At 38.0% G+C, this 15,399-nt stretch overlaps 1 long non-coding RNA gene across 1 annotated transcript; it reads right to left on the bottom strand.

Moving 5' to 3' along the window:
• Positions 1-421: 421 nt before the first annotated feature.
• On the bottom strand, positions 422-15,380 carry LOC118968531 (uncharacterized). Its single transcript, XR_012132062.1, has 5 exons — positions 15,048-15,380; positions 6,416-7,183; positions 2,686-2,849; positions 829-2,398; positions 422-599 (listed from the first exon to the last, which is right to left on the bottom strand). It is a non-coding gene; the product is annotated as an uncharacterized lncRNA (long non-coding RNA).
• Between the last annotated feature and the right edge of the window lie 19 nt (positions 15,381-15,399).

The raw sequence follows: 15,399 nt of genomic DNA, 5'->3' as shown, positions 1-15,399 counted from the left end.
ATACTTTCATATGTTGGTGAGAGTTAATGGATACTACCTCTATGAAGAACAATTTGTTGATACACTTCAACATTTTAAATATATGTACCTTTTTTCATTTTTATTTTCTGTAATAAAAGAAAGTAGCCAGGTTTACTATAGGGCACCAGGTAAGAAATCTGGGCTGCTCATTCAGGAATTCCGAAACTCCTAAATCTTTTGACCCAGCAATTCTACTTCCAGAAGTTTTCCCAAAAGATGTTTTTGTAGCTATCACAATATCCTATTTCAGGATATTTGCTGCAATATTGCTTATAATAGTAATACTATTTAATTAGATTAAAAAGAATCTAAGTGTCCCTCATGACGCAGTCCGGCCGCACCTAGTCGAGCAGGTCCCGAAGTACAGAAGGGGGGCGAAGAAAATAAAGACAGAAAGAACTGGGAGGGCTGACGCTCCCGCGCGTCACCAGCAAAGCTTTATTGGGTACCAGGGTATTTTTACAGCAAAGACATACACGATTTCAGAAAATAGCCTTATCCAATAAACAGTCAAGCACAGTATTGACGTCAGCCATAGCCGGTCAAAGGTAGGCACAGCAGGGCTCTTTCAGTTGCTCCTGGAATGGGTGAACAGGATGTTCTTTGTTCTCCATTCCCACCACATCAGCAAGTGGGGGAGGGGCATAGCCCACTCCCCACATCTCCCCCTTTTTTATTTTATAAGAGGATGACAGTGCCTGTCTTAGGTGTTCCTGGATGACTCATCTGGACTTAACCTGTCATTGGTACCCACATTCCATCATGAGGGCCCTGTCTTAGGTTGCCAGAGGTCTCCAAGACACTTACCCGTCGTTGACTATCCTGTCCCCTTCTCAATATCCGGCATCGGGGGGTGACTTTTCAGCTGAGACATATGTAGCTCTGCACCAAGGTGCAGAAATGCTTTTAAACTCATTTTTAGGAAACAAGGCAACAAGAACACAATGAGAAACATACACACAATGGCTGCACATAATGGTAACAGAAAATGAGGCAAGACTTTAGAACTTATGATTTACAAGTGGGGGGGCCATCTGCAATTTCAAATGATGCAGGTCCCTTAAGGCTTGCCAGATGAGTTTCCACATGCTGCGAAGGACACAAGGCCCTAGTAACAGCAACAAAAGCCATAAAATGCTTAAGGTTAAGAGAGGTGCGACAGCATGCCAGAGACTATTCAGGGGGTCCCTGAACATGTCTTTTATCTGATTTAATATAACAGATGCAGTTTTGGCTGCAAATAAGATATGATTTAAATAGTTCAGTGGTGACTGGGGATGGATATAACTCCCCCTTTTTTGTTTTTTCCAATTGAACTTTAAGGGTGCCATGGGCATGTTCCACAATGCCTTGGCCTTGTGGATTGTATGGTATCTCAGTTTTTTGGGAAATATGCATTACATGGCTGAGATCGAACATGTTGAAAGACAGACATAACTTGAATATATATATATAGGTTTTGACAAACTACTAGTTAAATTGCATACACACATTAACAGAATAGGAATACAGATACATAACAAAGGCAGACTTACAATTACTAGTTATATCTAATGAAATTAAGAAAACTAGTTAGATAGCTTAGGCATTTGTAAAAACTTATTGACAATATGAGGGATATCATCTAATTGATTTTGGGTAGTTTGAGAAATTGAAACAGCACATTCTTGGAAACTGATCACATCTTACCTGCTCTTTTAACATCAGACAGTTCACAGCAGTGCGATTCTGAACCACTGCAGCTCGCAATTCTCAGTTCTTGGTTGAGTTCAGATAATACAGAAGCAGTCAAGTTTGTTTTGCTATACGCGCAGGCCAGCTTAGATATCTCTTTCTGCATTCCAATGACAAGTCTAGGAACTGGCAGGAGGAATGCAGCTGCGACTGCAACAGCGGCAGGACCTCAAAGTTACAAGTTTTCATCACAGTCAGATGGCAGAACTCGGAGAAGTCTCTTGTGCTTATATTCAGGATGGTCTATTAGAGCAGGAAGAATGCGTCTTACACTACCAACACCTTGATAGTGTGGAGACAGGGCTTAATATGTTTCATTATCACACAAAAATACCCAACTATTTGGAAGTCTATATCTAGAAGACCATTTTACAATGATTGCACAATTGCAGTAAGAGGCTACATGAGTACAATTAATACATACACAATCAGTAATTATAGTAATACTAACAGGTAGATTTAATTGGGCATCAGGAGCAAGCGCTTTAGGGGGAAGAGTGATGTTTATGCCTGAGATATTAGTAAACACCATAGGAGAAACTCTTATGCCTATTAAATTCTTCTTCAACAGTTCACTGATAGAGGAATTTCTTGCTACACAAAAAGATGACTTGTGCAACTTTTGGCTCACGAGTTGTTGTAACTCAAGTTAGGTGAGGAAAAATTATTTTCTGGAATGAGTGATATATTTAAATACACCTAATTACTCTTATACAATATGACAGGAGTTCTTTTTTGAAACTTTTCACAAGTATAACTGTCAATATCTTCTCGGGAGTAAACTGCTTTATAAATATCATAATGATCACCATCTCTAACAGACCAATCAGCAATATCATTCCATCTAAGTTTTCTTCTATCATGTGTCTATATATTTCTTCTGTAGTATGTACATACATAAGTGCCATTATTGGAAATAAAAAAAGATACTATTATTTAGTGGGCTTCAGTTTTCCGTGTTTGACAGGCAGACTTTTGTTGAGGTTTTTGATGGTCACCTTCTGGAATGACTCCTCCAGAGGATGTTGATGTTGGAAGTTCTCCTTCATATCGTATCTGAATTCATTTTCTGGGCGGCCAGATCAAGCATTGATCTGTAAAAACACAAGCAAACCCCTTGCCCCACACCTTGATATGATCTTTATGCCATAGTGAAGAACTCATTGGAGACTACTACACAGGAAGTGTTGTTGTTTCAGAAAAGGAAATATTATCAGAAAAATGTACCTCTACCACTGACCATCTATCACCCTCCAGAAGATCAAAATTAAGGATATGTAAAGCATGCAGCAATCGTCAACTTGCAACTAATTTTATTATATCGGGGAGTAATCCCCCCTCTTTGTATCAATAAATAATGTTTAAGAATAAGATGACAATATTCAATGAGAGCTTGACTTGTAGAATTGTACGAAATGCCTGTGTTATGAGTGATGTTATATTGCTGAAAAAATGTATGTAACAGAGGAGAGGTAAACTGGAGCGTTGTCAGTCAGCTTAAGAGATAAAGCTTAAAACATTTTATCAGCAACACTTGAAACAAGAAGCTACAAAATCATTTTTCTTTAGTTTACTTAATTTTAAGTAACTAGTACTCAATTTGCTGAAATCTAGTTCTTTACTAGTTTAGTAGTAATTAAACAGTGATTATAAACAAGAAAAGATTTACAAATGACAATGGTTAAAGATTTGATGAGAACTTACTGTAAGATAGTTGATATATGGAAGTTTGGATATTTCTGTAACATAAAACACTCAGTAATAAAATCGAGCATTATTTCTTTTGACAGCACTTTTTAGGTAAGTATATATCAGGTAAATAAGCCAAATTAGTCAAATACTTTCTTTGATGAGGAGAAGAAATTCTACTGATATGTTCCAGGGGCCCTCTGGAAAATATCAGAGTTAATTGAGAGGTAAAAATACCTTTTTAAATTTTGGTTTTGGGAAGCTGTCAAAAGTTTTTAAGGCACTTGCCTAAATAGAATTATAGTTATTAAATAACACTTATTATTTAACTAGAATGATAATAAGAAAGTTTAAAAGTAAATGCAGGTTACATAGTTGTTAACACTTAGTTTAGTCTTTTTAATATTAAGATCTTATTTTCTTAAATACTCAGACAATTCATTAAGACTTTAAGCATAAGAAACTGTTTTAATAAAACAATTAGAGAACCTTTTGCAATCTTTCAATATTAAGAGCAGACTAACAGTTAAAGAATACTTTGTCTTTCCAACTGAAAACAAAAGTCCAATTTTGCTGTATTCTGGATATTAAGACTCACTTGCTTTAATTTCACATAGCATGATTATATCTGTAAGAATATAGTAATTTATTCTTCATTTGCCCCATGGTCCCAAGCACATAAGCCAGTGAGAATTATGCCTGGGCTTGCCTCGGGCTTGGCTGGGTTTATCCCGCCTAATCTCTAAACATCTTGACCCTCCCCCAAAGCAACAGGCTGAGCGGATCCGCCATAACAAAAGGCACCACACTGCTGCACCACACTGTCTCTCTCTGTCTGTCTCTCTTTAAATAAATAGCTGTACTTTAGAACAATTAACCTTCTTTTACTCTCAACAAAATGAATTTCCATTCTTTATACTTTCTCTTATTAAAACACACATCTTTAACATACTAAAATATTTTCCTTATTATATCAAGTAGTTTTCATTAGAACTTAAAACCATTTGATACTTTAACCTTCAGTGAACACTGAAAAATAGGCCACTGTAAACTGTTACACCAGCATTCTTCAGATTGATACATTTATGAACATATTTTATCATTTTTGGAAATGTGCCTTATAGCACAATTTCTTATTAAGCACAAAATATGTCTATATAATTTAGCAAACTTTAAGAACTTCGGTTACCACAAAAATTCTCAGGCTGTTTGCAGATATATACATTGTTATAGATTAATACAGTATTATTATTAAAAAGTTTATTTGCTACACTTGTTTACTTATTTTTAGCAACTATGCTAAATTACTTATAAAACTTTCACCACACATCAAAGTCAAGCCTTTCTTTAAGCATTTTCTTGAAATATTTAATAGGTAACATTAACTTAAATGACTTTAAGTAAACTTTGGCAGCTAATAACTATAAAAACATGTCTATTTCAGCTAAGCTTTAATTAGCATTAATGCATAATATTTTTTATTAGCTTTTCTGGAAGTTTTAGAATGCCCAATTTTCACAAGCGCTTGTTTTTAAATCAATTTTATTAATACCTTCCAGAGGTAGAAAATAATTTTTTTTTTGTTACACACTTAGACACACAAACATACAGACCGAGACATAATGACTACAGTTAGCAACACTTTTCATATAAAAACATATACACAGACAAACTGACGTAAAGATTTGAGTTTCTAATATTCAATGGTCTTCTTTCTTCTTAGTTTATTTGATTAAAAGTACTTCAGTTTTCAAGAATACACTCTAAGGGCAAGCAGTTTACATAACTGGGTTAAGGTTTAGACAGCCCCAGACTAACAGGGCCGATGAAGGCTCTGAACTGATAGGGACTGTGTGTGTCCAGGGGTGTGGAAATGAAATGCAAGTACAATTCTAGCTCCAGTCATTTAAAGCCAGGCTGTATTGCAGAAAATAAATTTCTTCTATCTCAGGGAGTTTAGTTTAAGACTTCTCAATTCTCAAAGATAATGATGAACTTAATAAGTAGAATAGATGTTCACTAAAAGAATTTAGAAAACTAGCTCCATATTGTAGTAGTTCATGGAACTTTTGACTATTTTCTTCCCTTGTGGCAAAATATATTTAGCTGCATAACATTATATTGCATACTTCTTTCAGGGGCCAAGTCTCTCTAATCAGAGAGTTTGTACTGGGGCCAGGTTTGTGTGCAGAAGATAAGATACTTCTTTTTAGAGTTAAGGGATCGAACTGCTCTCAGTTAGTTTTCCTAGTTTTTTCTGCCCAAGCTTTAGTCATTCCTCAAGAGGCCCCCGCCTGTCTGATAAATGCAGGGACTGTGTGACTTTTCCCAACTAGAGCCCTGATCTGAGTCACAAGCTTGTTTGGCTTCCCTGGGGCTGCTGAGGGGGAAATGCTTAGTTAGCTCCAGGATGACTGCCTCTAAGGAAAGCATTTAATAGAATAGAGCTATTTACATGTTGATCTGAGGGTTCAGCTTAATTACAGGCTCTATTTACATTACACAGGAGGAAGTAAGCAGGCCTAAGAGGACTGCTTTGAATGGGGAGCAAGGTGAAAAAGCAATCTTTAAGGTCAATGATAGCCATATTCCAGTCTTTTGGAATCATAGCTGGAAAAGGGAGGCCTTGTTGTAAAGGTCCCATAGGTTTAAGAACTGCATTAATTTGCCTTAAGTCATGTAAGAGTCTCTAATTAAGGTCTACAGGCCAAATGTGTCCACCGGAACCTTTTTTGGACCATGGGTAGAATAATAAGACTGAAGTCCCTTTCCTACCCCATTCCACAATTCTATGTCTACTGTCCCTTCTTCTGGGAACTAAGGGCACACTTTCTCAATAAAATCTAAAAATCTTTCTAATTGGGGTTTCCCTACTTTAATTCCTCTGGCAGCTAACAACTTCTTTAGCCCACAAACATAACTGTTTGCTCCCCGCCTGTCCCATATTGGACTCCCAGAAAAATTCACTTACCACATCCACATTGCTTGTGCGCCTCTCCTCTCGTGCATCTTTCCTGGTTACCCTGGCCAGGGCTTTCTCTTCTCTATTGGCCTCGTGGTGGCCCTCACCTTCCCCCTCTCCTTCAGGTCCCTGTTCGGGCACCACTTGACGCAGTCCGGCAGTGCCTAGTCGAGCAGGTCCTGAAGTGCGGAAGGGGGGCAAAGAAAATAAAGACAGACAGAAAAAACTGGGAGGGCTGACGCTCCCGCGCGTCGCCAACAAAGCTTTATTGGGTACCAGGGTATTTATACAGCAAAGATACACGATTTTAGAAAATAGCCTTATCCAATAAACAGTCAATCACAGTATTGACGTCAGCAGTAGCCGGTCAAAGGTAGGCACAGCAGGGCTCCTTCGGTTGCTCCTGGAATGGGTGAACAGGATGTTCTTTGTTCTCCATTCCCGCCACATCAGCAAGTGGGGGAGGGCATAGCCCGCTCCCCATACCCTCATCTAGGTTATTGTTATCAAGTAAGGAACTATAGGTTCTGGAGTTTTACCTTACAAGTTAGCCTGCCATAATTTCCACAGGTGCTGGAGAAGGAGCCTCCTGGGTCAGAGACAAAGGCCTTTCTTACTCACAGAGCAGCTGGCAGCATTCGCCCCATGTGGCCATCAATCCGCTGATGGGGGTGATGCAGTATGGCCCAGGTGGATGCTGCACACAACAGTGGATCTGTGTCACAACCAAGGAACGGTGAGCTTAGGAAACCCTGAGGCTAGGGTTGCCAGATTTAGCTAGGAAAAATATAGATGTCCAGTTAAATCTGAATTTCAGATAAGCAACAAAAATTATTTAGTGTGAGTATTGCATGTGGCTCACTTATACTAAAAATTACTTGTTGTTTATCTGAAATTCAAATTCAACTGTGTATCCTATATTTCACCTGGCAATCCTATCCCAATCTTATTAGGGGGATACTAGCATACTTGTTTATTTGCTGACCTGGAGGAAGACAGTGTCTTTCTTATCCTGGTCAAGAAACAAATTCTGCCTTCTTCCCCAGAGGGAACCCCTACCTCTGTGCTGCAGCCTGTTTGTCATACAAATACCCCTGGAAAGCTGGTCCAGGACAAAAACCGTTACAAGTCATGTAGAAACACCATGGAGAACTGCCCACTGAAAATTCATATAAATTACAGAGTAAAAAAATGGTGACATCTACCTTATGTGGTTGATGTAAGGACTAAATCAGATTATTGTGGAGAGTGCCCAGTGAATAGTGATCACCAGCTCAATGCTAATTTCCTTACCTATTTGAAAATGCAATGTTGTTTTTAATTATTTCAAGCCTCTTTCTCAAGCTCCTAAGGATTCATGTAGTTTGCCAACCTCTCTAATCTTCTGCATCTGTGCTTTACTCCCCACATTTTCAGATGAAACAGCACTCCCCCTCGTGTAGTTTTCTAAATATCCTGTGCTGAGCACAATACTAGGACTTTGCATTGCTGTTCATTCTGATTAGAATGACTATTTCCTGTTGCCAAGACATCTGCTAATTTCTATCTTCCTTTCAAGACTCAGCTACCACCTCACCTGCTCCAGAAAGTCTCCCCTGAAACTCTCAGGACTCAGAACAATTTTCATTCCTATATGCTCCTTACTATGGGTACTTTCCGTTCATGTTTAATCTGTTGCAAGTTGAATTAATGTTCTCCACAAAAGATATGTTAAAGTCCTAATCCCTGGTAGCTGTGAATGTGACTTTATTTGGAAATAGGGTCTTTGCAGATGTGACTAAGATGTAAGTTAAAATGAGGCCACACAGAGTAGAGTGGACCCCTACTCCAGTATGACTGGTGTCTTCACAAGAAGGGAAGAGCACGCACCTCAACAAACAAAAAGCAAATAATCCAATTAAAAAATGGGCACAGGATCTGAACACACACTTCTCCAAAGAAGAAATTCAGATGGCCAACAGACACATGAAAAGATGCTCCACATCGCTAACCATCAGAGAAATGCAAATTAAAACCACAATGAGATATCACCTCACACCAGTAAGGATCACCACCATCCAAAAGACAAACAACAACCAATGTTGGTGAGGTTGTGGAGAAAGGGGAACCCTCCTACACTGCTGGTGGGAATGTAAATTAGTTCAACCATTGTGGAAAGCAGTATGGAGGATCCTCAAAAAAATAAAAATAGAAATACCATGTGACCCAGGAATTCCACTCCTAGGAATTTACCCTAAGAATGCAGCAGCCCAGTTTGAAAAAGACATATGCACCCCTATGTTTATAGCAGCACTATTTATAATAGCCAAGAAATGGAAGCAACCTAAGTGTCCATCAGTAGATGAATGTATAAAGAAGAGGTGGTACATATACACAATAGAATATTATTGAGCCATAAAAAGAAAACAAATCCTACCATTTGCAACAACATGGATGGAGCTAGAGGGTATTATGCTCAGTGAAATAAGCCAGGCAGAAAAAGACAAGTACCAAATGATTTTACTCATCTGTGGAGTATAAGAACAAAGGAAAAAACTGAAGGAACAAAACAGCAGCAGACTCCCAGAACCCAAGAATGGACTAACAGTTACCAAAGGGAAAGGAACTGGGGAGGATGGGTGGGAAGGGAGGGATAAGGGGAAAAAAAGGGGGGGGCATTACTATTAGCAGACATAATGTGGAGGTGGGGGCATGGTGAGAGTTGTACAACACAGAGAAGACAAGTGGTGATTCTATAGCATCTTACTACGCTGATGGACAGTGACTGTAATGGGGTATGTAGGGGAGACTTGGTGATGGGGGGAGTCTAGTAAGCATAGTGTTCCTCATTTAATTGTAGATTAATGATACCAAAATAATAAACAAACAAACAAACAAACAAACAAATAAATAAATAAAAAGAAAAAAGAAGGGAAGAGATGTAGAGACACAAGGAGGACATGGAGGCAGAGACTGGAGTGATAGGTCTACAAGCCAGGGAACATGAGGATGCCAACAAACACCAGAATCTAGGAAGGAGCAAGGAAGGACCCTCCCCGAGAGCCTCAGAGGGAGCATGGTCCTGCTGACAGCTTGATTTTGGACTTCTAGACTCCAGACCGTGGGAGAATAAGTTTCCGTTGTTCTAAGCAGCCCAGTGCGCAGTGTGCAGTACTTTGTTATGGTAGCCGTAGGAGACTAACACAACTGTTCCGCACTGAATTGGAATGACTTGCTCTGTTGCCATCTCCCAGCCCCAAATAAAGCCACAGTCCCACGAGGAAAGAAAGTCTGTCTTACTATATTCTTTATCTCCTGGCACGTGCAGGCATTCATAAATTGCTGTTAAAAGAAATGCCACAGTGTCAATAATCAGGGATGACTTTTCCAAAATTCAGAAGTTGTTAATCAGTTTAACATAGGCAGTGAAAAGACAATTTTGCATATTACTGAAGGTTTTGAATTCGAAAGTCTTCTCAATGAAACAGTTATAAACATCTTCAGCCATCTCTGATCTGAAGATTCTTTCTCCTTATGTTATTTGGTTAACGATTTCAAACTTACGTTTGGTTTAAAGGCCACGAAGGAGGGAGTACAGCCATGAGCTTGGGCTGTGAAGCGAAGGAACTCACCTTTGAATCCTGACCTGTCCACTGCTTAGTCCTGTGACCTCAGACAAATTATTTCACCTTTAAAGCATGTTATCCTCATTAAAGAATAGTTGGGTAGATTAGATCATATGATACATGCAGATACATAGCATGGTCTCTGACCTTTGGGACTCAATAAATTTTAGTGGTTATTGTTGTCAACAGATCATGCAACAGGAAGACTTTAAGATATTTTTTCCAGAACCAGAAGAAAACAAGAATATTTTTATAGTCTTGGAGTAATGAGGCAAAACTTAAAACTTGAAAGACATAAAGGGAAACACTGACAGCTTTGACTACATAAAAATAAAGTGGAACATTGAAAGACACAACCAAAAAATGAAAGTGAGAGTTATATATCGCTGGTAGGAATGTAAATTGGTACAACTTCTCTGGATAGTAATCTGGCCATATGCTTCAGGAGTCTGAATAAATCATCATACCCCTTTGCCCAGTAATCTCCTACCACTAGTGACTGAATCTAAGGAAACAATCAAAAAAGCATGTAAAGATTTATGGACAAGCAGACTCATCTTAAGTTTATGCAGTGGTGAAAAATTAGAACTTAAATATATAAATTGTTAAACACTGGTACAATGAAATAATATGTAGACATTAAATTTATGTTATAGAAGAATATTTAATGCTAGGGAAGATATTCAAGCATATTAAGTAATAAAGGCAGCTTGCAAAACAGTACTTATGGTACCAACTATGTTAAATATAAATATATAGGTAGATAGATATGAATAAAAGAATGGATATCAAAATGCTAAGAGTGATTATCTTTGAAAAGTATGATTATAGGTGGTCTTGTCTGCTTTATATATATCCCTGTATATTTCAAATATTCTGCAAAGCACAGAAAAAGAATAATAAATGTGAATGGACAAAGAAAAAGTGAATGTGTCAATCTTAGAATTTTGGTGGCCATTGATAGTAAAAATACAAAATAATTTCAACCTATTTACATCATATGAATATTAAAATAAATTTAAAATAACATCCATAATTTTAGACCAGATGGATAGTAATCACTTGGAAAATTTAATCTGCAATCCCAGGAATCTGATCACTGCACAATCCCTAGGTCTTTCACACTTTCCTAGATGAGAACTACATGCATACGTCCTGGGGGTACACTGACCTTTGGCTCAGACTCAGTGTTTGGGCCAATTCTGCTGTTCAGCTGTGGCTTCAGCATCGGTCACTGCCAAGCAGAAGCTGAATGCTCACTCAATATCATTTCTGGCATTCTTAGACCTGCGCGTGGGTAATGACCATGCGATTGGGTAGGTTTCCAACAGTGCATCAGCCTTCAGACATAAACATGGCATGTCATTCATATTTATTGTTAGTATCTGAATATCTACTTTAAAATTTAGGGTTCTAAATTCTAGCTGTATCTTGACTGTAAAATCTGATGATGTGATTTATATGTTGACATGCTAACAGTCAGTTAAAGTATATATGATTGTATTTTAATTTTTTAATGTTTTAATACAAAATATTTTGTATTTTAATATTGCAAAAGTAAAATGCTACAATTACTGAAGATTGTAAAAGGTGTTGATTCTATGTAATCAAGAACTTTCAAATAAATATTAATAAATTTCAAATAAACAAATATTGTTAAATCTATTAACAGTTAATGTGAATATTGAGAGAATATTATTCAGGTAACTTCAGAAAGAACATTATATCCCCTTTAAGCCTACAGATGTTTATCAAAATATAAATACTACCACAGGGCAAAGTAATAAAGATTAATCATGATTCAAATGACTGTAGAATTATTTGGTGCAATTGCATTCATAACACTAAATAAAATAATCTTTAGAAACTAATGTTTAATTATTTAATTCCATTTAGTGATGAATCCTAAAAAAAGAAAAAGCCTACTTGGTAATTTTTCACATATTATGAGGATAAATTAAAAGCAGAGTGCCAAAGTGACAACCTCAAAATTTCACAAGAAAAAAAACTCTTGAATAACACATATATGATAAGTCACCTTTGACTGAGACATGATTAAAAGTATAGATAGCATGAGAATAAAGGAGAAAGTTTAAATAAGATATGCAAAGTATATTTGTTCTCCCTAAACAATGAACTTACAAGAATGTTTTTATTAAGACAGTGCCTCATGGTTTGGGATATGTGAAGGCTAATCTTTTTTTAAAACTTGTAGAAATAATTGCTATAGACTGATAGCCATTTTCAGAAGAAAATAAAGAGAAAGGATATTTAAGATTTGCTCAAGCTATGAATTCTAAATATTGATTTCCTTTAGAAAACATTACTAAAAACTTTTTCTTGACTTATATTTTGCTGTGCACAAAAGGTTAATGAAATACTAAATATGATACCAAAGCATATGCTGTATGTGACATTTGGGCATAAAGAATCAGCATTAATTTTTTTACAATATGGAGGATTAATGACTAATTCAACCATGTTTCTGCTTTCCTTAGTTCGTGAAAGATTCCTGGGTTTCACACACATAGTGAATCTGATTTTGAGAAATATTCACGGGATGTAAAATCAGTAAAGACAAATGCATGAAATTATCATTGACTATAGAACAGATATAGTGAAGGCTGTGAGCACAAGCATACTGTAATTTATTTACATCCTTCAATGTTATATTCAGGAAATGGTTATAGCTTAAAAAGATGTAATGAAAAATGACTGGTAGCAAGCAGAAAGATTGCACACCTGGGGGTGGGAGATGGCAACAAAGCAAAATCATAAATTTTCTTCAGCCAATAACAAATTATTCGATACACAAAAGATTTTGAAATTTTCTTGTCATGTACATATACAAGATATTTAAACAAGATGGAATAGCAGCTATTATACCTTTCAAAGGCTGACAATAAAGAAGGTCTTAAATTTGTACTTTCTAGAAACCATTACCAGTGTGGCAAGACTATTAACCAATGGCTGCTTGCATAGAAAGGAGTTTGTTTATTGGAACTTGCTGAATAAATTGATGAGCCCTGAGGGTGCAAGTATTTTCTACATCATGCTGAAAGATCTTCCTTTGATTCTACTCCAGGGAAGATGCTGAAATTGGTGTGCATGCAAGGAAAGCTAAGATGCAAATGAAAAGTGATTATTTTCTTAACTTGAAAACCAATTAAACAGCTCCATTGTCACAATCCTAGATCCAAACGTTAAGGACAAACTTTTCTCTAGTCATTGTGTATAGTGGCAGGAACTGACAAAAACATTATAAATTAGAAATAAAAAACAGGAGTTCAATCATTTTATATCTGCCTCTGAAAATATGCATCTTAAAACAAAGGTTGGACAGAACAGGGCACAAAACTTCAATTGGTGAAATTGCTTCAATGAAATGAACATCACCATCCAGGAAATTTTCAAGGCGAAGAATTTACAAGGAGAAAAGCCTTTATCTTAATAAGTTCCTATTAGAGGAAGGCACACTTAGTAAGTTGGTGGCAGTATCACCATACTACACTAGCAGAAGTCATTTTACTCTATGATGCTCAGTTGAAAGTACCATATTTAGTAATTCAAATGCCCCTGTTTAATGGTCCTAGAGGCATCCGGCAGTTGACAGGACTAAGAAATTACTGTTCTTGTCTTACAAGGTTGAGACAAGGACTGTGGGTTTAGACAGGGTGAGGGCCCCCGGAAAAAGCGAGGCAAGATAATTACAGTCAGAGCAATCTAACAATATGCAAGGAAACCCCCACCAAATTCTGTGTTAAACATTATACTCTAGAGTCATTCTTCAGTGAGATCAGTTAACATTTCCCAGATAAAGGAAAGTATCTCAGCATAGCCCATGTTTTTTATTATGCTAATCATTTGTAATCATGTTAGGATTCACTTTAGCATGCTAAAAGGCCCAGCCCTATGTGCTGATTTTCCTCCTTCAGACCTGATCAGGTGATTTGCGACCTAGGCAATTAATAATGACAAGCAAGCCCAGCCATCAGCAACATAGTAAAAGTGAGAAAGATGACACCTTGATTGCCTTTTAAACTCTTTAGCAAACAGACAATAACTTAGCCCACCTTGAGGGCAGGGCAGGTGATCTTGATTGATGATTGATATGCTCCCAGACCAAGAAGCTGTTATTTTGGTAAAGAAATCTTCAGTAAATTTCTTATGTTAATTTTGCAGAATTATCTGGAAGACTGATAAGAAAAGAGACTTAATGTCTCCTCGAAGATGAACATTTCAGGACCACTTAACAGATCCACATCCGTAGCCCTTTATCACGTTTCCGAAAATCCTCAACTGCCTATAAAACCCCTACATAGTGCACGACCACGGATTGTCCCCTCCCAGCATGAGCCAGAAGCTTTGTCCTCTCACTTTCTCTCTAACTAAAAGCCTTTCCCTTGCCCTCCTATTTTGAGTGTTTGTGAAGTTCATTCTTCGACTCCGTGAACAAGAACCCCGGCATCAGGGTCAAACTTCAAAATTTTAACTACTATATTTTTAACAATAAAATGACAAACATGAATTTCCTTTCCAAGAAAATTCAGATTTCTTCCTTTTTTTTTTTCTAGAAGTTCATTTTGTTATAGTGATAGTCTGATTCAGGAGATGCAATTTTTAACTATCAAACATTCACCATTTGACCAAAATACATGCTCAGGTAGACCCAAATAACACTGCAGGGGCAGCAACAATCTACAACAGCTTAGTACGCTCAGGGGCAGGGTCCCCATCAAGATGGTTCTCATACTTTTGTGATTTTTAGGTACTTTGTTAATGGGTATTAACTTGTTTCATTTGTTGAAATACAGGTTTGGGAAGACTTTGATGCATGTTTGGCACGTCTGAAATAAGGAGTGCCGGAAACTCAGGGTTGCGTGGCTGTCCTAACTGTAACACTCAATCTGAAACACCCCATCTCCATGCTTTCCTGTCCATCAGCACGGACCCAGAAAACCACCACCTCAAAACCCGAGAAACTGCACAGTAAATTTGGGTCATAACACAGGCCACATGGGGTGTAAACGCCTCACCTTGGCAGGCACACCTGCAATTTTTGTAGTTTTCATCACAATTGTGTGCCTCTCGGACACACGTTCCCACTCTTCAGGCCCGCCATGGCCTGCCTGGCGCCCGCCTCTCGCCCACAGCCCCATTCTCACCTTTCCATTGGCTGCCCCCAGCCTGAGCGCCTCCCTGCAGGCGGTGCCTGCTCCCTGGAAGGAAAGTACCCCAGGAAGAGCCCTGGTTTTGTGGCGGGACCCTAAAGTCCAATCTGTTAAACGTGGTCGCAGTGGGCAAGCTAACAAAACGCAGCCGGGTTCCGTGCACCCAAAACCACGCACGCCGACAGGCGGCCGGCCTGCAGGGTGGAAGTGGCCTCCG

The sequence above is a fragment of the Manis javanica genome, chromosome 6 (genome assembly GCF_040802235.1).
Source record: "Manis javanica isolate MJ-LG chromosome 6, MJ_LKY, whole genome shotgun sequence".
NCBI lineage: Eukaryota > Metazoa > Chordata > Mammalia > Pholidota > Manidae > Manis > Manis javanica.
Note: the sequence above shows the minus strand (reverse complement) of the source record. Positions and strands in the feature narration are given on the sequence as shown.